Raw genomic sequence first — 24,565 nt, 5'->3', positions numbered from 1 at the left:
AAGAGTTTGCAGGTGGCGGAGGAGAAGCGAAGAGGAAGAAGCGCCGAGGTGAGTCTCGATAATGTCGAAAATGTGTATGGTGTGAGGGGAGGTTTGATGAGCTTGGGAGTTGGCATAGACCCGGGCGTTCGTGAGAGGCCGATGGTAAGGTGTGCGACTGTTCCGGAGTGCGTGGAGAGAGTATGTGCGCAGGGATGTCTGGCCATGGGGAGTGCGAGAGGTGTTGGTGAGCCGGGGTGTGTGAGTATGGAATGGGTAGTGGGTTGCGACGAGGTGACCCAAGCATCCACACCGACCAGGGTAGTCTTTAGAGGGATGGGGGACGCACGCGAGCCCCCAGGGAGTAGTGTACGGTGGGGGCCCGAACGGTTCGGCCCCGCGTTAATTCCGCAGGGAGCGACGCACGGGGTCTGGCCTTTGGGCGGCCATAATGTTCCACTCGCGCCATATGACGGCAAGAGTGATTTGAGGGTGTACCTAACGCAATTCGACCATGTGTGTAGGGGCAACGGTTGGAACCCGGATGAAGGTGGGGTACACCTTGTGGGAGCACTGCGCGGTGCGGCGGCGGAGGTTCTGACGGCCTTACCACTGGGTGCTATCACCCTGCCAGATCTCCGTGCGGCCCTAATTAATCGATTTGGCGTTGAACAGCAGAGCGAACTTGTTAAAGCGACCATAGCACTGTTAAAGCGACCATATGTTAAAGCGACCACCATTTCATCCAGGCCATCCCGGACCCCGAGCTTCGGCAACAGCTCGCCATGTGGCGCCCGCGGACCTTGAGCCAGGCGGCTGATGCTGCAGCCCGTTGGGAAGCAGCGAGGCCCCTGGCCCGGGGGAGCGAGCGCCACGCAGTGGCAGTGAGACAGGTGGGGCCCGTGGCTGGTGGCAGGCCCCTGAGAGGGTCCGCCCCCGAAAGGGGCCCTGATCTGGAGGACAAGGTCTGAAGGCTGGTGGACCAGCACCTGGCGGGATCTGGACCATGGCAGGCGGCTCCGGAGGTGGCGCACGGTAGGCCATGGACAAATGCCCCAATTAGGACCTACAGGAGGGGCAATTTGGAATTCCGGAGGCAAGCACCTTACCAGGTGAGGTGCTTTAATTGTAGTCGGGTGGGTCACCGTGCGTGGGAGTGCCGAGCCCCACGCCGGGACGGACCCCGGCAGCCGGGACCATTAACTCCGCCTCGTACGGGTCAGACTAGCCGAACCCAGACACCCCCCCCCCCCCCCCCCCCCCGCCAGGGTCCGGAAAACTAATATGTGCCGAGCATGCAGGGCCGTGTTCGGCAGCAGGGGATGGTGAAGAGCCCTCATTGACGCGACAGGTCATCTATTGTGGCCAAATTGGTACAGGTAGCTTGACAATTCGGTGCAAAATTGCCGGCGTGGGGGTAGATGCCGTAGTGGACACAGGAGCTTGTGCCACGATCATCAGCCCTGTGATCCTTAATTCGAGTGCAGACGGTTGGGATAAAATCCAGCGTCTGGAAAATCATAGTTTGCAGTTGGCTACCAGAGTAACGGCCCCCATCATAGGGCGTGGTTTTGTAACCCTCAAGTTGGGGTCGGTAAAGAGGGAGATAGAAGTTTGGGTGGCGGAAGTGTGCGACCCATGCCTAATCGGGTTGGATTTGTTGACTGCCAGCGGTTGTAAAATCGATTTGTGCCGGGGGACCCTGCAAGTGCGAATAGATGAGCTGCCATTGGGTGGGGTGAGCACGGCTGAAATGACGGAGCTGGAGGCTTCTGAGGCCGTGACCATTCCCCCAAGGGCCGCGGCAATAGTGCCGGCCCGATGGCTAGCTCGCCCAACATGGCAGGAGTCCTGCGGCCTAGTCGAACCGGTGGCAGCGCAGTCCATCCCGGGTTTAGTCGTGGGTCGCACCCTAGTAAAAACGGACGGGCCGGTGGTGGCCGTCCGGGTAATTAATATTAGTACAGACCCATGCACTATAGGACGGGGCATGAAGATAGCCGGCTGCACCCCAGTTAATGAAGTCGCGGCAGTGAGGGGCGAGAACGTCCAGCCGAGCCGGCCTCGGAGGGAGTCTTTAGTGAATAGTAGGAATTGGCCCGATCCCATTTGCGAGATGGTAAATCGAAGTAGCGTAGAGTTGGAGGAGACCCAGAGGGAGGCCTTACACAAATTAATTGAGACCCATTTGGACATCTCCTCCTTGTCCTCCGAGGATATTGGATGTACGGGCCTGGTGAAACATCAGCTCCACACCGGTGAGGCCCGGCCTATTCGTCATCCCACCCGACGGCTGCCTTGGAGCAAGAGGGAGGAAGCTGATGAGCAGGTAGAAAAGATGCTCGATGCAGGTGTCATTGAGCCCTCGGGAAGTCCTTGGATGTCACCTGTTGTGTTGGTCAAATAGAAAGATGGGACCACGCGTTTCTGCGTGGACTATCGCCAACTAAACAACGTGACACTCAAAGACTCATATCCCCTGCCAAGAATTGATGATACCCTCGATGCCGTTGCGGGCTCAAATTGGTTCTCAACCTTGGGCCTCAAGAGTGGGTATTGGCAGGTGGAGATGGATAGGGCAGGGAAGGAGAAAACGGCATTTTCCACAGGTAAGGGGCTGTATCAGTTCACTGTGATGCCGTTTGGTTTGTGTAACGCCCCCGCCACCTTTGCACGATTGATGGAGCATGTACTGGGCGGCATGCCATGGCAATCATGCCTGGTGTACCTAGATGACGTCCTGGTGCATGCTAAAACATTCCCCCAAGCAATAGCTAATTTGGACCAGGTGTTTGGGTGCCTCAGACAGGCAGGGTTGAAGCTGAGCCCGAGGAAGTGCACTTTGTTCGCTAAAGAGGTGGCCTATTTAGGTCACGTCATTGGTCGCGAGGGGGTAAAAACAGACCCAGGCAAAATTACAGCAGGAGAGGAGTGGCCCGCACCACGTACCATCAAGGAGGTGCGGCGATTTTTGGGACTCTGCTCCTACTACCGGGGATTTGTGTTAAAATTTGCAGAGTTGGCCCGGCCCCTTCACCGGCTTACGGAGAAGGGGACGAGGTTTAATTGGACAAGGGAGTGCCAAGAGGCCTTCCTAGCATTGAAGGGGTGTTTGACATCCGCACCCATTCTAGCTTACCCCACTAGTGACGGGACATTTACCCTGGACACGGATGCAAGCCAGGAAGGATTGGGCGTGGTTTTGTCCCAGAAACAGGGGGGTGTGGAGAGAGTGATCGCGTATTATAGTCGGGCCATGAGTAGGCCAGAACGAAATTATTGCGTCACTCGTAAAGAGTTATTGGCTATGCTGGCTGCCATGAGCCATTTCCACTCGTACTTGTATGGGCGGAAATTTATGGTTCGAACTGACCATTCCTCCCTGCAATGGCTCCTCCGGTTCAAGGAACCTGAGGGCCAAATTGCAAGGTGATTGGAAAAGTTGCAGCAGTACGATTTCAGTGTGACCCATAGGGCTGGGAAGGCCCATGGGAATGCCGATGCACTCTCTCGATGTCCTTGTTTGGGGGAAAACTGTAAATTTTGTGCGAGCCACGAGGAGAGGGAGCAATTGGCAGACTCCACCCCTAGCCTAGTAGTCCGTGCAACCCGGGTGAGAGGGCCAATCTTGCCACTAACCGCCGATGAAGAATTTGGAACTTTGGCTTGGAGTACGGCCCAGCGGGAGATCCCGTACTGGGACCAGTGTACAAATGGGTTTGATTAGGGAGAAGACCTAATGGGGGAAGAGGTCACTCCCCTCGGGGTGCCAACAAAGGCATATTGGGCTCAGTGGCAAACGCTGGAATTGAAAGGTAACATCTTGTATCGCAAATGGGTAGAGATTCCCTCTGAGAGAACTTCCTGGCTGGTGATAGTCCCAGACAAATTCAAAAACACCATATTACAGCAGGTGCATGGTATCCGCCCTGGCGGCCATTTGGGCAGGACAAAGACCACATCTCGGGTCCGCTGGAGTTTCTATTGGGTAAATATGGGGCGCGATATACAGGACTGGTGTCGGAGATACGACGCCTGTACTGCTAAAAAGGGACCAGCATGGAGGATGAGGGCCCCCGTTCAATTACACCAGGTGGGGGGCCCCCTTGAGCGGGTGGCTATGGATATTCTAGGACCACTACCCCGCACCCGCCAAGGTAATAAGTACATCCTCGTTGTAATGGACTATTTCACCAAGTGGCCGGAGGCCTATGCCCTCCCCAACCAATAAGCCGGGGTGGTGGCATAGGCCTTCGTGGAAGGATTTGTATGTCGGCATGGGATTTCCGGAGGAGCTGCACACCGACCAGGGTCGAAATTTTGAAAGACAATTGCTAAAAGATGTGTGCAGGCTCCTGTCAATTAGGAAGACAAGGTCAATGCCCTTAAGACCTCAATCTGACGGGATGGTGGAAAGATTCAACCGAACCCTGGTACAACAATTGGCATTATTTACCACCACCCGTCAGGACGACTGGGAAGAACATCTCCCGTATTTGTTAATGGCCGACCGAACCAGCCAGCATGGGGCCACCGCATGCAGTCCAGCGTTGCTTATGTACGGGCGGGAGTTGCGGGCTCCCGCCGATCTGCTATGCGATCATGTGCCAGAGACCTCTAATAGGACTACACACGTCACCTAGATAGTCTAGTAGGAAGACTAGGTCCCCCTGCACCCCCCGGAGATATACTTCTAATCAGTGTTTCGAGATTGGCAACAATGTGTAGAAAATGACTAGCTATGGCCCCAAGCTGAAAAAATGTCCCACATACCATTTTTATGCAAATTACTGCTGCCATTATCAAAAAAAGACTAGGTCCCCCTGCACCCCCCCGGAGATATACTTCTAATCAGTGTTTCTAGATTGGACAAAATGTGTAGAAAATGACTAGCTATGGCCCCAAGCTGAAACAATGTCCCACATACCATTTTTATGCAAATTACTGCTGCCATTATCAAAAAAACGATTTTTGACATATCTCAGCCAATATTGCAGATAATTGAAAAATGAAGGTGTCTAGACCCATGTTTTGAAGGGCATAGATCATGATAGAACTATTCATAACATGATTACATGTGTCTATGGTATACTAGTATGCTAATTAGTGCTTTATTTACAAAATAATCACAGTTTTACGAAATAATAGACTCATATTAAGGTCCGTCTACACAGACGTTAACACAAAGTTTTATTTTTCTAAATACCCTGTGAAATTCACCGAATGCCCTGTGAAACCTGGGATTCTTCTCCAGCTTTTTCAAGGGCCCGACTTTTCCCTTCCCTTTGAAGGCACTGGTGCAGTCTTCTCCGCTGAACACATAGTACCCCAGGAGAGTGGCACAGTAGTCCTCTCCCAGGGATTCTGCCAGCTCAGAGACGTTGACAAGTTGGCGATGCTTCCCTGACCCTGTATCCAGGTACACCGTCAGCTTGATGTTGTGGGCATGGTGGAGCAGGATCAGGAGGATGTCTGTGTCCGGTGTTCTGACTACAGCGTTCTTGTATCCGATGGTAGCAGCATGATGGAGGTACAGAACCACCCTGGTATCAGTCTCTTCCTGGTTGCTGTAGATCGTGGGGAGTTCACGTACCTCGACCTGAAACACAAAAAGGCACCGCATTTCAATCACCAGTCACTGCCAGTTTCAGTATATCTCCGGGGGGTGCAGGGGGACCTAGTCTTTTTTTGATAATGGCAGCAGTAATTTGCATAAAAATGGTATGTGGGACATTTTTTCAGCTTGGGGCCATAGCTAGTCATTTTCTACACATTTTTTCAATCTAGAAACACTGATTAGAAGTATATCTCCGGGGGGTGCAGGGGGACCTAGTCTTTTTTTGATAATGGCAGCAGTAATTTGCATAAAAATGGTATGTGGGACATTATTTCAGCTTGGGGCCATAGCTAGTCATTTTCTACACATTTTTTCCAATCTAGAAACACTGATTAGAAGTATATCTCCGGAGGGTGCAGGGGGACCTAGTCTTCCTACTAGACTAAGAGGAAGGCATAGAGAGAGTCCATGCCTTCGCATGCCGCCAGCTTCGGCTGGCAGGTGCCAAAATGAGGCGCAGGTACGACCACCGGAGCCAGGGGAGTCAGTATTCTCCAGGGATGAAGATTTGGTTCTTCAATCCCCGGAGGCGGAAGGGGCAGGTGTCCCAAACTCACCTCACCCTGGCAAGGCCCGGGGGTCGTCCTGGCGCAAATTTGTGACGTGGTCATTAATATCAGGATGGGGCCACGAGCCCTCCCTCGGATCGTCCACGCCGACCAGGTAAATCCCCTACACCGGCGAGCAGGCACCCTCATGGATCGCCGAGGCTTTAGAGGCCGAGGCAGGACGCAGTACCTCCAATGACGGGGGCTCATAGTGCAGAGGACTGGGGGGTGATAGTGTTGGGGAATGGTGTCCGGTGTTGAGGGATGGTAGATCTACCATCCCTCACATTATTTGGGGGCACATGAGCAATAGATTATGGGGTGGCAATGTGAACGAGCCGAGGGCGGGCTAGGATATTGATAGGGATTTAGAAATGACAGTAGGACATGAGATTTAAGGAGGGACATTGGTACAGGTAGAGGGGACGTAGAGAGATTAGATGGATGTTAATGACGAGGGACGTGCTTAGTGTAAGGGAAGATGGGAAAGCACGAGTTTTAGAGGGAAGTAGTTAGTTAGATGATGCTGTGTGTGTGTGTAGTACTGTAGTAGTGTGGAGAAATTGTGGGTGTGTCTTGGGCTTGAGCAAATGTGGATTTGAATGAAAATCACGGTGTGCTTGGGCTTGAGCAAATGAGGAATTGGTCGGGGATGACCAGAGGTGATGTATGAGTGGTGTATTGAGGACAGATGGAGTTGTGTTGGAGTGTATGGAAAGAGGATTGTGAGCACAAGAGGTGTGCCAGAGAAGATACTTGGTGTGTGGAGTAAATGGTGTGGAATGAGTGGTGTGGAATGCATGGTGCGAAGGAGTAAATGGGGGAAGATGGACCCCTTCATGGATACACGGGGAGGGTAGTTTAAAGTTAGGTAGAGGGTTTAGGTAAATTGTTGGATATTGACATCTGTGGTGCAGGAAGTAGCAGTGAAGTGCTTTGCACACTTTGCATGTGCAAAGAGGGAGCTGCAGAAGGAGGAAATGTTGAATTGGATCTTGGAGACAGCGTGAAGCTGGAAGGTGTGAAAACATTTTGCTACCTCGGAGACATGCTGAATGGAGAAGGTGGATCAGACTCGGCAACGGTTGCCAGAGTGAGATGTGCATGGAAGAAGTTTCGGGAACTCAGTGGCATGCTGACGAGGAGGGGAGTGTCGTTGAAGCTGAAGGGAAAGGTGTATGCTGCATGTGTGAGAAGTGTTTTGATTTATGGGAGTGAGACATGGGTAATGAATGTAGAGCAGCAACGAAGTCTGGAAAGGGTGGAAATGCAAATGGTTTGGTGGATGTGTAGAGTATCGTTGAGAGAGAGGAAGACAAATGATGAATTGCAGAAGATGATGGGAATAGAGCCTGTGATGGATGCTGTGAAGAGAAACATGTTGAGATGGTTTGGTCATGTGTCGAGGAAGGATGAATGTAACTGGTTGAGAAGAGTGATGGAAATAAATGTAGAAGGAAGTAGAAGACGGGGAAGACCGACAAAGACTTGGCTAAAGGTGGTGGAAGAAGAAATGCTGGCAAGGGGGGTTAACAAGGGGAGATGCAGAAAATAGGGCAAAATGAAGAAGATAGTCATGGGGCCCGCAAGGCTAACCCCCGCTCTAGCAGGCGAAATGGCCTTAAAATGCCTGTTGTTGTGTTGTTGTATATACAGTCACGTGAAAAAGTAAGTACACCCCATGTAAAGTTTTGACTTTTTCAACATATTTCAACATACAGCTATTTGATCTTCATTTCAACAATATTGATAGATAAACGTGATATAATATAACAAATATCATGAAACATTTACATTTTGTAGTCCATTGTATAATTTAAATAAACATAAATGCAAATTGTGCATGTGGAAAAAGTAAGTACACCCCTACATTTATCACTACTTCAAATACCTAAAATTAGAATCAGGTGCACCAGCTCAGGTGCAAATGATTAGAACATCGTTAGAGAGGATCTTGGAGGAACCTGTCTTATTTAAACCTCAGACATTTAGTTTGTTTTGCTCTTTGTTGTTGAATGAAATGTGTGGCGTTACCATGCCTAGATCAAAAGAGCTCTCTGAGGCCTTCAGAAAGAAGGTTATAGATGCCGACGAGTCTGGGAAGGGGTTTAAAAAGATCTCCAAACAATTTGAAATCAATCATTCGACTGTCCAGAAGATCATCTACAAGTGGAGAAGATTCCAAACTGCCAACTTGTTCAGGCCAGGCCGCCCCAGCAATTTCAGCCCGAGAGGAGACCGCAAGATGCTGAAAGAAGTCTCTAAGAACCCCAGAATGTCATCATGGGACCGACAGGTAGCTCTTGCCACTGTTGATGTCAAAGTGCACGAGTCTACCATTAGAAAGAGGCTGCACAAATTTGATCTACATGGGAGGTGCGCCAGGAGGAAACCGTTGCTGTCCAGAAAGAACATCAGGGCAAGACTAAAGTTTGCCAATGAACACCTAGGCAAAGACCAGCACTTCTGGAACAATGTGCTCTGGACAGATGAGTCAAAGTTAGAGCTATTTGGCCACAGTACAAGAAGACATGTTTGGCGAAAACCAAAGACAGCATTTGACCACAAGAACCTGATACCAACTGTAAAGCATGGTGGTGGAAATATTATGGTTTGGGGCAGGTTTGCTGCATCATGGCCTGGGCAGCTCACCATCATAGAATCCACTATGAATTCTTCATTGTACCAGAGGGTGCTTGAGGATAATGTGAGTCCATCTGTTGGAAAGTTGAAGCTCAACCGAAGGTGGACCTTGCAACATGACAATGACCCTAAACATACCAGTAATCCACCAAGGAATGGCTGAAAAGAAAGAAATGGAGGGGTTAGGAATGGCCAAGTCAAAGCCCGGATCTAAATCCCATCGAGATGTTGTGGGGGGATTTGAAACGAGCTGTGCATGCAAGAAACCCCTCAAACATCGCACAGCTGAAAGAATTCTGCATGGAGGAGTGGGCAAAAATTTATCCGTCAATGTCAGAGACTGGTAGACAGTTATAAGAAACGCCTACTTGAGGTTGTTTCTTGCCAAAAGGGGGCAATACCACCTGTTAGAGCCAAGGGTGTACTTACTTTTTCCACATGCGAAATTTGCATTTATGTTTATTTAAATTATACAATGGACTACAAAATGTAAATGTTTCATGATATTTGTTATCTTATATCACCTTTATCTATCAATATTGTTGAAATAAAGATCAAATAGCTGTATGTTGAAATATGTTGAAAAAGTCAAAACTTTACATGGGGTGTACTTACTTTTTCACATGACTGTACATCTTTTGAGGGGGAGTGGGTGTGGGAAGAAGCAGGAAAAGGACGGGGGAGGGGGAGGTGAGGGGAGAGGGAGGGGAAAGATATACTACATATACATCCTTTGGGGGGTGGGAGGAGTGGCTGTAACGGGCCCCTCCGTTTTGGGGGAGGGCGGAAGGGAAGGAGAAAAACTTTTCCCATGCAAAGAGTGCTTCATAACCATAGTGTTGCACAGGTAAAAGAGGAATTTGTAATACCCTCTGCCACCATCACCAGGTGGCGCTACACGGTACACATTTACATCGAGAATTTACGCCGCTCTCCCGGTCCCCCACACCCCTGAAAGAGGCCGCGGCCACATAGCCTATGTTACCGCTCAGACAAAGTTGTATTTGTATTTGTATCCCGAGTAAATTATATAAGCGTTTATAACTGGAGTACACGGCGTTGCTCAAGCGAAAAAGAAACTGACATATTTGAAATAATTCCAGTAATCTCTGTGTGTATGTTTGTATGTTTGTATGTTTGTATGTTTGTATGTATGTATGTATGTATGTATGTATGTATGTTTGTCTGTGACCGCTGTTTCTCGACAACTACCGGTCCGATATACTTGAAACTTGCCAGGTATATTGCTGGGGACCCGAGGATGTGCCTTTTCAAGGTTTCATATTAATCGGAGAAGTAGTTACCGAGCTATGTCCAAAAAACGATTCAACAAATCAGAGAGCAGCGAGCTATCACGTGTGCCGAACGTGGCGAACAGACTCTGCCTCGGACGGCACATTTGAGAGCGTATTCATTTATTTCACATTGGAAAACTATGTTGCCGTTAAACTATGTTTTAAAACTAATTAAAACTAATTTGCGATTCATCGTAACTGCGATTTGCGACCTTCCGGACAGTGAAGACTGCACTTCCGGCAGCCAATCACAGAACGCGTTGTTGCGGTTGTGAGAGCGAGCCGAGCCGAGCGCGTGCGCCATTACGGTTCGTAATTCGATTTCTTCCGGAGAAAATAATAATTTCTCGATTTCTTATGCGCATTATTTCTCCCAATTCAGTCAGAGCGAAGGGCGGAAGCGAAGAGCGTTGTTTTTTTTGTTTACGGGCGTACGGGCGGGGTAGAGCGTACGGGTAGCGTTTTTTTTTTTTTTGGCAAGGAACGGGCACCCACGTACGGGCATGCCCTAGTATTTGAAATGAGGGCAAATGTAATGGAAAAGCAATTATGTCCAAATCAGAATCCATGACAAATATCAGATGATCATTTTACCTTTTCTGATTATTTGTGTTCAAATGTCTGGTAATTGTTTTGTATTTATTTATGCGAATGTGTACTTTTATATAACTGTCATTAATCAAAAAGGTTTGGACACTAAGAAGCGATTTTTTAAAAAGCAAAAAAACGAACTGAATTATCATTATTATTATTATTATTATTTTTTGCATAAAACACTCCCAGGCACTCATTGATGAACCTCTGAAAGTTTGACGAAGATCCGTCCAGCCATCTCTGTGAAAAATGGCGACACACACAGACCAACGCTCTCTTATATCGTAAACTAGCCGAAAGCACTCGGCGTTGCCCAGATTATTTTTGAATGAATTTACTACTATAATTCAGCTTTTACCAGCGGCCATAGAAGATTGACTACTATAATTCAGCTCAGCTTTTAATTGCGAAATGGGCCCAGCCCGGCCGAAGCGGCCTCGACCGGCCTCGCCACCTCGCCTATAAACTTCCCGGGGCCCGTCCCGGCATTTTTAGTTCTTTTTGAATGAATTTACTACTATAATTCAGCTTTTACTCGTGGCCGTAGAAGATTGACTACCATAATTCAGCTCAGCTTTTAATTGTGAAATGGGCCCAGCTCGGCCGAAGCGGCCTCGCCTGGCCTCGCCACCTAGCCTATAACCTTACCAGGGCCCGTCCCAACATTTTAAGTTATTTTTGAATTAATTTACTACTATAATTCAGGTTTTACTCGCGGCCGTAGAAGATTGACTACAATAATTCAGCTCAGCTTTTAATTGCGAAATGGGCCCAGCCTGGCCGAGGTGGACCTCGACCGGCCTCACCACCAAGCCTATAACCTTCCGGGGGCCCGTCCCGACATTCTTAGTTCTTTTTGAATGAATTTACTACTATAATTCAGCTTTTACTCGTGGCGGTAGAAGATTGACTACAATAATTCAGCTCAGCTTTTAATTGCGAAATGGGCCCAGCCCGGCCGAAGCGGCCTCGACCGGCCTCGCCACCTCGCCTATAAACTTCCCGGGGCCCGTCCCGGCATTTTTAGTTCTTTTTGAATGAATTTACTACTATAATTCAGCTTTTACTCGTGGCCGTAGAAGATTGACTACCATAATTCAGCTCAGCTTTTAATTGCGAAATGGGCCCAGCCTGGCCGAGGTGGGCCTCGCCCGGCCTCGCCACCAAGCCTATAACCTTCCCGGGGCCCGTCCCGACATTTTTAGTCTTTTTGAATGAATTTACGACTATAATTCAGCTTTTACTCGCGGCCGTAGAAGATTGACTACAATAATTCAGCTCAGCTTTTAATGGCGAAATGGGCCCAGCCTGGCTGAGGTGGGCCTCGACCGGCCTCGCCACCAAGCCTATAACCTTCCCGGGGCCAGTCCCGCCATTTTTCGTGCTTTTTGAATGAATTTACTACTATAAATCAGCTTTTACCCAAGGCCGTAGACGATTGACTACTATAATTCAGCTCAGCTTTTAATTGCGAAATGGGCCCAGCCCGGCCAAAAAGGCCTCGACCGGTCTCGGCACCTAGCCACAACCTTCCCAGCGCCCATACCGACATTTTTTGTATTTGAGGTTTCCTCCTATCTTTCACCGTTCAGGAGATTAGCTTGCGCAGACAAACAAACAAAAACTTTCTTTTATATATACAGACTTGGCATTTAATATGGAATTTTTTTTTTTCTTGACTTGGGTTTACTTTCTTAACTCAGTATATCAATCTGGTGAGTTTCTTTTACACTTTGGTGATTTGTTTGTTCAAAGAACCATGTCACTGATTGTCTGTCGCAGCAAGAAGTCAACAACAGGATTATATCACAGGTGGCGTGGCAAAATGTACGGACAGGTGCATTTGATGATTGGCTTCACAGTCGGGTATAGAAGGGTTGTTGCGTTCTGTATTAGTGGAAAACAACTGCTGCACGTCTCCAAAAGTTATTGCCGCTTCCTCTGGAGATGGTCCATCAACTCGATAATGCTGTTTGTCATGGAGTGGTGGCTTTACGAAATTACGGCATGAAACAGCGTGCTATTGCTCGGCAGTATGGCATCACTCAAGGTCAGGTGTCAAAGATCCTGAAACGAAATGCTCAGAGCGGTGTCCCTACTCCAATACCGAGGCCAGGACGTCCCCGCAGAACCACAAGGAGGGACGATCACCAGCTGCACCGGTTAGTCCGCAATGGCCGTACCAAGTCAGTTAATCGGCTTAGGGCTGAGTGGCAGCAACTGACAAATGTGCCTGTATCCAGAAGGCTAGTCAACCAACGACTGGTTCAAGCAGGCTATCGTGCCAGGTGTCCCCTGAGAAAGCCACGCCTGACCAGACAACACCACCAGCGCCGATTGCAGTGGGCCAGAGAGCACCGCCAATGGCAGCCAAGACACTGGAATCACGTGATCTTCAGTGACGAGTCTAGATTTCTGGTCTATCGTCAAGATGGCTGCGTCCGAGTGCACAGACAAGTGAATGAAGCCTACAACAAAGATTGTATAGTGCCAAGAGTCCAAGCTGGAGGTGGTGGGGTGACCGTTTGGGCTGCTTTTCTTGCAGGGGGCAAAACTGACCTGGTTGTTCTGAATGGAAACCTGAACCAGTTCAAGTACAGGGCCATTCTGGAAGAAACATTGCTTCCATTTGCTCGTGCAGCCTTTCGAGGAAACTTTGTCTTCCAAGATGACAATGCACGGCCTCATCGTGCTCGCATGATCCAACACTTTCTTGCTGACCGTGGTGTAGAGCATATGGAGTGGCCTGCCATGTCCCCGGATATGAATCCAATAGAGAACTTGTGGGCAGAATTAACGTGTCAAATCGACCACTTGGACCAGCAGCCGACCTCTGCGTGAATTGCAGCAGGCATGCACTGCAGCAGGCATGCACAGCAGTCACTGCATGGCACGCGATTCCTGTCCAAACCTTGGCAAATCTCGTGAACAGCATGCCTCAACGTGTACGTGCTCTCCTGAATGCTCGTGGGGGTTACACGAAGTACTGAACTGTAATTTTACTGTCCGTAATCTCTGTCGTAATTTAACTTTTGTTTTTGTTAAAAAAAATTTGGCTAACGAGCAAAATAAAGAGATACTTCTGGAAAACGTAGAGAAGTTTAACACAGTACTGTCCATGAATTGAGTTCGATATCAGTTTACATCACTTTCAAGGATCAATTTATTTGTTTCGAAATGTCAAATGTGGTTTTTAAAGGTCACGTTAACAAAATCTAGAATAATTTCAACATAATTCCAATGAACTTTTGGTTCTAAGACATCTTGAAAAGTAAGTTCACCCCCACAAAATAAATATTCCATATTAAATGCCAAGTCTGTATATATAATAATAAAAATATATAAATAGACTAGCCGAAAGCACCCGGCGTTGCCCGGGTTCTTTTTGAATGAATTTACTACTATAATTCAGCTTTTACTCGCGGCCGTAGAAGATTGACTACTATACTTCAACTCAGCTTTTAATTGCGAAATGTGCCCAGCCCGGCATACGTGGGCCTCGACCGACCTCGCCCCCTAGCCTATAACCTTCCCGGGACCCGTCCCGACATTTTTGGGTCTTTTTGAATGCATTTACTACTATAATTCAGCTTTCACTCGCGGCCGTAGAAGATTGACTACTATAATTCAACTCAGCTTTTAATTGCGAAATGTGCCCAGCCCGGCAGACATGGGCCTCGACCGGTCTCGCCACCGAGCATAAAACCTTCCCGGGGCCTTTCCCGACATTTTTGGTATTAGAGGTTTCCTCCTATCTTTCACCGTTCAGGAGATTACCTTGCACAGACAAACAAACAAAAACTTTCTTTTATAATATAGAGAGAAGAGAGAAGATATATGACTTCGTTTCGTTGAAAGTTGCTGCCACTTTGATCAAAGCAGCTCATTTCAATCTGGAAAGTGTAATCTGCTTGGATTTTAGGAATTTAAAAAAATATATAAATAAAGGTAATGCCATTTGTATCACGTGATGAGAAAACTGTATTATCTGCCTTTTCACGCCTCTTCTCTTTTTCTCGGGATTAGTGGAAATCCATATCGAGTGCCAAGGAATGGCATTAATATTGTTGTGGAGATGAGGACTGTATTTTTTTTGATTGTGTGCTGTATTATTATTATTATTGTTTATTCTGCGCCCCCTACCTCCGGAGCTGTGTAAAGGTGAAAGGGCATCCCATAATTAGTCCACAAGCATACACGTCAGCCAAGTAATAGAATACCCCTGTTGATAGTTATCTCTTATTCTGTGTTTTAGGGTAAGGCTGTGTCTCCCATTAATTGAAGTACTCCATTGCACCAGTGAAAGAGAATAGATCCCCTTTCATTCCCATCCCCAAAATCCCCATTTCCTTCACATCCCCTTTCGTCATTGCCGAGCCTCGATTGCCCATATTACATCCCCTCTCGTCATTGCCGGGCCTCGATTGCCGAATTACCTCCCCTCCAATAACCGCCATTGAACCTGTGCTCTCGTCGGAGAAGAAAGGCGTGCCCGCCCGTCGTCATCAAGGGCGGAGCGAGAGGGTCGCGTGACCAACCAGGGCCGAGGTGAGCACACCGATGGGCGTGTCCTGAAGGCCGGCGGCTTAATCGCCGGAGGCGTTAAAAAGGCGCGCACGCAGGAAGCGAGTGAGTTGGTCGCCAAGAGAGTCGTGAGGAGTCAGGCAGTGGAGTCGGTGGTCAGTTGGTTGCGTTTGTTGCGGTGAGGAGTCGGTGGTAAAGAGTGAGTGGACCAAGAACGAGTGGAGGGTTTGGACCAGACAGGTCGGACAAGGCCTGGCAAAGTACGCGACGTACACAGCAGCCAAAACAGCAGCGTGGGGCCTGGCCTGAACGGCGGCTACTAAACGCGCCGGTTGTGCTGCGGGACCCCCTTGGACCTCCCTCTCACTCCAGCCATCCACCTCCTGCCTTTCCACCCTTCTTGTGTACGTGAGTTTGTTCTGTTTGTTCTGTCCTGGGTTAATTAAGTCTGTATAAGCTAGTATTTTCCCTGTGTCACCTGCGTCTTATGTGCTTGTAAATAAACGTGACTGCTTTCTTTTTGCTTGTGTGTAAATAGTCAATAAATTCAGTAGTATTTCCAAACCTTTCTTTGCCTTCGTTTTCCTCTTTGCATTGCGTCGTTTTCGTCTTTTCCCTCATTGACTAGCTGCGGTGCGATCCGGCCAACGTTTGGGTGGAATCGGGTGAGTCGGGGATCCTGTAACGGTCGCGGTAATACCAACCGCTCGGTCAATATAACATCTGTCCGCGACCCGTAACAATATGTTTGCAACGACTATGGTGGCTTTGGTGGGTGGAGATGCAAACGGGGTGTGGGTTGGACGAAGGGTGGGATGTGGAAGAGAGGCAAAACAAGGGAGAATAGAATGACTGCGGGGTATTCAAAAGGTTTTCAGAACTATACATAATCGCAATAGTGCAAGAAACTCCAACGTATGCATTTTTATTCAAGTGTAAATAATTCCTGAGGAAGTCTCGTGAGCTTCTCGTTCATATAACTTTTTGAATGCCACGTGTACGTTACATATTCGATGTGTAGCCAGTTACAGATTCACACGACGTTTATCAAGCTTAGTCGAACCTCACATCGCATATTTAATAGTCAGCAGCTTACAAAAATATCCCACTAGTTCTGTTGAGATTCTCATCAGATTTCATGAGAAATCATTGGAGATTTTTTGAATGAGATTTCACAGGTATTTCTGTATCGAAGTTGAGGCTTATGGGAATCAAAATATGTTAACAACAAAAGTTCCATGGAGAGAGTTTGAATGTAAAAAAATAGGATGAATACATATTTGAAAGTAGAATGAATAAATATTCGCAGCGACTTAATTTGCCCCCTTGTTACCCACAGGTAACAGGTTGACCTGGGAGCAGGAGCAGACAGGTTGACCAGCAGACAGGTGTACAGCAGACAGACCACCATGCTCCTCCTCTCTCTCCCCTCCCCATCCTAAATTCCAACAGAGTCACCATTTTCAAACTATATGCAGCAATGATGTTACATGATATTTGTAAAACTTCACATCGATAGGGTAAGCGCTTTCAGCAAAACATTTTTTAAAATAATTTCCTTAAATCCAATATGGCTGCAAAACCATGTGACCGATGACATTTTTTTCTTCAACATTATATCCCCATAGGCAGTCGAACGTATGGTTACATTTCGCATCAATCCATTCAGTACTTTCAGAGAATAACATTCCTACAGTTTTTGCATAAAATCCAATATGGCTGCCAGACCGTGTGACCTATGACTTAATTGTTTACAAAATGTATTCGTCAAGGCTAGTAGATCATGTGTGTGGAGTTTTGCCAGACCGTGTTGAGTTTCGATCGAGTAAGCCGTTCTGGAAAATATTTTTTCAGGTTTTCATTTTCAATCCAATATTGCTGTCGAACCACATGGCCGATGACGTCATCGATCTAATTCTCACATACAATGCTTGTGTAGATCACGCTCAATAAATTTTAAACTGATCGGATCAAGCGTTCTACTTGTCCAATTATCACGTCATAATGAAGTTCACAATGACATCATCGTGAATATATGCTGTTCACCATGGGGAGTACTCGACAATGAGCCATGTTTCAATTTATTTTCCATGGAGCGGTTTCGGAGATATCGAGGTGCAAAGTTTTTCGTTTTTTTCCAAGATGGCGCCCATACCACCACGTGAACTATGACTTCATAACTATCAATAACAAAAATTTCCAGGAGGAGGCGTCCTGTGGTGATAGTTTTCTGTCAATCGGACCAACGGTTGCAGAGAAAAGCATACTCACATTCTGTGCGGACAAGCAAACAGACAGACCGACAGACAGACAAATGAAAAATCACTCATGGAGTGACACTTGACAAAACAGAACAAAGTAGAATGGCACTCAGTAGAGCATACTTTTGATCTAAAAAATAATTAGTGGTTGAATTCAGTGACACGATATGCAAATCGTCTTCAAAGTTTAAGTTAATTGGATGAAAACAGACAATTTTAGAAATTTGGCCTATGTTGACCTTTTGGCCTATGTTTAACTCAAAAATAGTTGGTGGTTGGTTTTAGTTCACTGATCTGAAAATCCTTTTCAAATTTCAAGTCAATTGGATGAAAGTTGAGGATTTTAGAGATTTGGAAAAAGTGGTTGACCTTTGGCCTATGCTGACCTTGTGACCTATGTTGACCTCAAAATAGTTGTTGGTTGAATTCAGTTCACTGGTATGTTAATCCAATGCAAAGTTCAAGTCAATTGGATGAAAATTGAGGATTTTAGGGATTTGAAAAGTTGTTGACCTTTTGGCCTATTAGTCAGGTTCACTATGTTTTTTTCGTTCAAAATTTTGGTAGATTAGCAAAACTATACATTTTTGGAATATTCAGAGCATGAGGAATCCAAAAATTAATGTTTGCATTTGCGTGGACACCTTTGCGAAAATGACCCTCAGGACAGTGATGAAGATCTGTAAAAGCATATTCCTGAACGGTATAGACCTCGTAGATCCTGTGTATAGGACTTATAGTTCAATCTGATACTACCTATAACTTCCTGTAACAACCTATAACATCAAAGGACTTGCAATATCATGTATTATGTAATACAGTTCTATCACAAATATAAAGACAATGGTTTTAAATTACCTTTGTTTGTTGCTTTTCTATAATCCTGAGCACTATTTTGAGGCCTTTATTGGATTCCTTGACCCAGAAAACATAGGATTAGCATATTTAATTAAGTTTCTAGGTTGATGAGAAGCCGAGATAGCGCAAAATATGTATTTTATGGCGGCCATTTTGAAAATCCAAAATCTGTGTCTGTGCAAATGCCAACATTGATTTTCGGATTCTCCATGCTCTGATGATTCCAAAAATGTACAGGTTTGCTAATCCCAAAATTTTGAACGAAATTATATTTGTTCACATAGTGAACCTGACTATACGTTGATCTCCAAAATAGTTAGTGGTTGAATCCCGTTAGTTGATATGTAAATTATATTCAAATTTCAAGTCAATCGGATGAATATTGTGGATTTTAGAATTTTGAAAAAAGTGGTTGACCTTTGGCCTATATTGATATTTTGACCTCAAAAATATATAGGATTTTGTCGGACCACAAACTCTACCGTTTGGTGAAGTTTCGTGAAGATCGGTTTAAAATTGTGACCTGTAGGCAAGTATAAGTGAGCGGACAGACAAACACACAAACACACAAGCAAACACAAAAACCGGAGTGATCAACATACTTGTGAAAAAATATTTTTTATCATATTTATCAAATACAATTTTTTTAAATCATATTTATCAAATACAAAAAAATGTTATCATCACGGAAAAAACATGCAAATGCAAATGCACCCTCTCTGGCGAGTGTAAAAAGGTAATATTCTGGCATGCTTCATGTGATCTGGAAGTGTGCTTTCAAATCGTGTGTACAAATCCTAAATATTTTCAAACGTAAGGAACACGACCCTTCTTGAAAGACCCACGTGTGCCGACTGGATCCTTTGAGACCGCAAAGCGATATTGAACGACCTGTTCATCAAAATGGTCGGTTGGGTTTTGAGTTGGGCCGTGGTAATTGGCTCATAAACCACCAACAAACCGCACGGTGCCTCCCTCAAGTGGATCATTATAGGCTGGATCCTCACATGCGTTCCATAACCAATGACGTGCATCTGGAGGCCTGCGTTTGTTACAATGATAGTCTGACGTACATGGCTCAGGAGTCTAATCGCGATGAAGAAGAAGATGAAGGATTGCAATGCCCGAAGGTGATGCTGCATGTCGGAGCACACCAGTCTGTAAAATTTAGAGTAATTAAAGCCGGTTATACCACACGCAAGCAACCAGATTGTTATTGTAATGAGGGTGAGCTAATATGTAATTTGCTTTGATAAATATCGATAAAAATTTGTCTAAAATATCGTGAATGAAAAATGAATGACAGTCGCACAACCACAGCTTTGTCTACGGCGTCCTTAAATGGTTGTGCTTACAATAAGGTTGATTGTCACGTGGGACACAACAGCAGACGTTGCCTTGCAGGAACTCAATTGTTCAAATTGCATTGGAACCTGTCATTATTCGGTCTTTACAAAGTGTCAGCAGATTATTGCACTGGCTACCAAGATCCGCCATTTGTGATTTCTTCCTGCAATTCGAGAAAATGGATTGAAATTTTTGACAAGGGAACACGCACGCAACCAAGTTTTTGGGATTAACCCGGAGATTTTACTGTGAATTGGGGGAACAAAAGCAAAATGTGTCAACTCTCCCAGAAAAAGAAAAGCTGGAAAGATTCTGGTAAATAATTTTTGGAAGATAGAAAAGAACATAACAAGGAAGCAGAATGGATCCCAAACTTGGAAAAGAAGAAGCAACATCTCAAGGAAATGCCTCCATTGATTAATTTATGTCGAGAAAATTAGAAAACAACTTCAAAAAATGGCAAACTGGCCCAGATGCAATTCCAAATTTCTGGCTAAAACAACTCAATGCTCTTCACAATCACTACACCAGGACATTTAACGAACTCATCCAAGAGGAAAAGGTAGTGGGTGAGTGGCTCGTAGAAGGGAACACCTTTCTCATCCCAAAATCAGAGGAAAGCCAAATTCCCCACAAACACAGGCCGATAACATGCCCAGCAACCACATACAAACTGCTGACAGGAATCATCACAGAAATGATGTACAATCATCTAACACAGCAAGGAGGTTTAGAGGCAGAATAAAAGGGATGTAAGAGAGGGTGTTATGGAACAATTGACCACGTACTACTGAACAAGACCACACTTGACAATTGCAAGATTCGCAGAACTAAATTGTCCAATGCCTGGAGCGACTATAAGAAAGCTTTTGACAGTGTCCCACATTCATGGATGATAAAATGCATGCAAATATACAAAATAAATCCCCAAATAATCAAACAGATTGAGACAGCAATGGAGCTCTGGAATACCACATTGATATTACAGCACTCAGAAGGAAATATCGAAATACCACATGTGAAGATATGGCGTGGAATCTTCCAGGGAGACAGACTTCCCCCCTTCTGTTTTGTCTGGCTAAGTAACCTCATCAATGAGCATTGCGGTACACACAGTGACACAAAACAGCAGAATGACTCCTTTTCTCTATGCAGTTTTTGTATGCAGTTTTGAGGCTTTTGTATGCAGTTTTGAGGCTTTTGTATACAGTTTTGAGGCTTTTGTACGCAGTGTTGAGGCTTTTGTATGCAGTTTTGAGGCTTTTGTATGCAGTTTTGAGGCTTTTCTATACAGTTTTGAGGCTTTTGTATGCAGTGTTGAGGCTTTTGTATGCAGTGTTGAGGCTTTTGTGTGCAGTTTTGAGGCTTTTGCATACAGTTTTGAGGCTTTTGTATACCGTTTTGAGGCTTTTGTATACAGTTTTGAGGCTTTTGTATACAGTTTTGAGGCTTTCGTATGCAGTTTTGAGGCTTTGTGTGCAGTTTTGAGGCCGTTTTGAGGCTTTTGTATGCAGTTTTGAGGCTTTTGTGTGCAGTTTTGAGGCTTTTGTATGCAGTTTTGAGGCTTTTGTATACAGTTTTGAGGCTTTTGTATACAGTTTTGAGGCTTTTGTATACAGTTTTGAGGCTTTTGTATGCAGTTTTGAGGCTTTTGTATGCAGTTTTGAGGCTTTTGTGTGCAGTTTTGAGGCTTTTGTATGCAGTGTTGAGGCTTTTGTATATAGTTTTGAGGCTTTTGTATACAGTTTTGAGGCTTTTGTATGCAGTTTTGAGGCTTTTGTATGCAGTTTTGAGGCTTTTGTGTGCAGTTTTGAGGCTTTTGTATGCAGTGTTGAGGCTTTTGTATATAGTTTTGAGGTTTTTGTATGCAGTTTTGAGGCTTTAGTATGCAGTTTTGATGCTTGTGTATGCATTTTTGAGGCTTTTGTGTGCAGTTTTGAGGCTTTTGTGTGCAGTTTTGAGGCTTTTGTATGCAGTTTTGAGGCTTTTGTATGCAGTTTTGAGGCTTTTGTGTGCAGTTTTGAGGCTTTTGTGTGCAGCTTTGAGGCTTTTGTATGCAGTTTTGAGGCTTTTGTATGCAGTTTTGAGGCTTTTGTATGCAGTTTTGAGGCTTTTCTATGCAGTGTTGAGGCTTTTGTATGCAGTGTTGAGGCTTTTGTATGCAGTTTTGAGGCTTTTGTGTGCAGTTTTGAGGCTTTTGTATGCAGTTTTGAGGCTTTTGTATGCAGTTTTGAGGCTTTTGTATGCAGTTTTGAGGCTTTTGTATACAGTTTTGAGGCTCGTCTCATAGAACTACACCAGAAAGACACTACAGTGTTTTGTCCTGGTTTCAAGTAGGCAAGAGCACAACATCTTGGATGTGAGGGATCTCCGTTCCACTGGTCTGTTCAACCAGAACTGACTGGGGCAACACAACAACGACAACCCAGGTGTCTAGTATTTCCATTAATTTACCCCATGCTCTTCCATCTTTCTTTGTGAACATTAAGCAGATACCTTTTGAACATTGAGCAGTGAATGTTGAGCTGGTACTTTATGAACTTTGAGATGTTATTTTGTGAGTTATAACTTTGTGAACCTTCAGCCGATGTTTTGTTTTGTTAACTATTGTTACGGATTCGTCACTTCCGCTGTTGTGGTTTTCCTCCACTTGAAAGATTTCTGATTCTATGTACTATTATTGTCTTCCAAAGGTTTATTGTTTATGAACAGTTATTAAAAGTTAAAAAGGTTAACTTAAAATGATACAGGAACCCGAACCGGAAGACAATGAGGTGGAGAGGAAGGGGCGGCGAGCGAAGGAGTCGGAGAAGAAGCTGGTTGCTTTGCGGTCTGCAACGAACGTTGTCGAGCAAGAGTCACGTACTTTGGGTTTCCTGGGAAAAAGGAATTCCTGCGATAAAGATGTTATTGCTGTGACGGATCACCCTGCTTGTCAGGTGGCGTTAGATTCTGAAGAATCATCGCTGGGTCGCGACGACTCGAGAACCACGAGCCATCGGCCATTTTGACTCGTGCGCTTTGCACGTCAAGCAGACTTTCTTTGCTTCGTCAACCGTTTCCACCGCTTTCAGACATATCTGTGGTGTGTGTGTGCACCGAGGCTTTTGATGATTACTTTACGGCTCGCCCACCGTAAACAGTGAAAGTTCATACCTGGAGGGTGCCGTTGGATTTCCCAGTCGCCGTGAGAGCGCCTTTGTGCCACTTTAACCACGTGACCCTTTTCTCCGCTTTAGGCCGCGTGCGCCTTGGTGCCGTTTTGGGCGGCGTGTCTGTGCCTGCCCTCGGAATGAGATTCTGGGTTAGAGTCGACATCGTTCTGTTGATCACTGGAGGGGACCAACTCTGAGCTCAAAGACGGGAATATCGAGACATTGGGGAAGGTTCTTTCCACTCACTTGGAACACTGTGAGTTACCTTATGCATGCTAGCTGATGGAATAGAGAGTGCACTCTTAATTGTCATTATTGGTAATGTTATTCTTGTGTGGTTTTTAATATATTATTGGTTTGTTATACCCATTGGTGTGGTTTCCTTATTGATTTCGACACGGAATAATATATATCTTTCTGCCGAGGTTCCTCTCGGGGTTCGGAGGTTACCGAGACCAGGAGATTGTAGAGGACTCTGTAACACTATGAGCATGTATTTCGTGAACCAGTAGTCTGTGAAATTTTTAGATGTCATCTTTTATCGCTTCCTGCAAGTATGGTTGTAGTTTTTAAATCCTCATCTTCCTTATGACGTTGGCCTTGTCAAAACTGCAAATCCTTTATCCCTCAAAATTTAGTCACAATTGCAGCTTTTATCTTTGTCATGGCCCTTCTTCGGTTCATGCAGACACACACACACACACACACACACACACACACACACACACACACACACACACACACACACATAGACACACACACACTCTCCGAGGGACTGTCATTGAAAGGTTATTTATCTCTTCCTGATTATCTTACCTGGCTGGAGTACAGCAGTGTTTTAATTCGAGTTTAGCATTGAGGGGGACATGCTGTGTTATCTTAGTGTCGCGTCAGAATGTGAATTAGTTTCAAAATGATTTGTGAAGTATTTTCATATTGTTAGTTGTATCCATGCCTGCGAGATGTGTTTTTGCCAATTTTTCTCATCCATTTTCCCCTCGAATCCGACGAGGGCGTCAAGGGTGATATTTGAGATGATACGGAACTGTGTAGGTTCAAGATGTGTCGGAGTGAATGGGATGGCACAGGAACAAGGAGCCTAGTTAATATGGGAATGCCATGTCTTGGAGCAGAGGTATTCCGGTTGCAGGATCGCTATTTGGACCGGAAACGTTACAATCGCTAAATGGCCTCTTTCAACTGACAGTTCCGGTGCATTTGTGGCAACAAGAGCCGAGTCGTGTACACACAAGACGGTTGTGAAGGCAATAAAACTGGCCGACGTTCAGATCTGGGACTAAGGGCCTGAAAAACCCCATGGGCTTTTTGAATGGAACGGAGCTGCACCATCCCACTTTTCATAAGATTGGTGGAGCAATACTTGTGCAATAGTAGTGGGAGTGTGATGTAGTGCAATATATATATTTATATTTATTTATTTTATTTTTTTGGCAAAAGTAGTAAAATATGACTTTTCATGTTTTGTGCAGATTTCTATTAAAGTCAGTTTAAATTAATTTGATTTGAAAGATTGCATGCTTATGCCATCCTTTTAGAAACCAGCCATGCAGTATTGATAATATTCCAGCAGGTACTGATGGAAAGTCTTGTGGGAAGACAAATCATCACCCCTTGTCTGCGTACATTCCAAGCAGTGGACACGTTTCACGAAACTCCGTGAAATCGTCTGCTTTGGGTATAGGGTTAGGTTTAGGGTTGGGGTTAGGGTAGGATTAGGGTTAGG

The sequence above is a fragment of the Myxine glutinosa genome, chromosome 13 (assembly GCF_964187855.1).
Source record: "Myxine glutinosa chromosome 13, kmMyxGlut1.1, whole genome shotgun sequence".
Taxonomy (NCBI): domain Eukaryota; kingdom Metazoa; phylum Chordata; class Myxini; order Myxiniformes; family Myxinidae; genus Myxine; species Myxine glutinosa.
This window is presented reverse-complemented; position numbering follows the sequence as displayed.